Source organism: Gavialis gangeticus, unplaced genomic scaffold (assembly GCF_001723915.1).
Source record: "Gavialis gangeticus isolate Ggan-Ray unplaced genomic scaffold, GavGan_comp1, whole genome shotgun sequence".
NCBI classification, from domain to species: Eukaryota; Metazoa; Chordata; order Crocodylia; family Gavialidae; genus Gavialis; species Gavialis gangeticus.
Genome location: NW_017728993.1, coordinates 56,805,040 through 56,805,481, shown reverse-complemented (window position 1 = coordinate 56,805,481; position 442 = coordinate 56,805,040).

Sequence of the window (442 nt, the reverse complement as noted above, 5' to 3'; positions counted from 1 at the left end):
GTGTGTGTGTGTGTGTGTGTGTGTGTGTGTGTACACCAGGGTGGCCCAGGAGGCCTGGGTGGGAGGGGAATCCAAGCCTGGCAATCCCAGCTGCATTTGACTCTGCTGAATTGAACCCTGGTGCCTTGAGTCAGGTTTGTCAGACTTGGTGACCTTGTGCCTTAAGGCAAACACGATCACACTCTTTCGCTGTCCTCCAACAAGAATGTGATGCTCCACATGTCTATCCTGGGAGTGCCTGAGGAAGGAGATACCCACCTGCTTGAAGAAACTGCTGACCAGGAAGAGTTAAGTGTACTAGGATCTCATCCCTGCAGGCACAGCCAGGAGGAGGTGGGCACACTGTTGCCATCTGGGTATTTATCAGGCTTTGTGGCCACCAGCCAAATCTGAACTCCTCTTGTCTATATTTTCCTCATCCTGAAGAGATTTTTCTCAACTC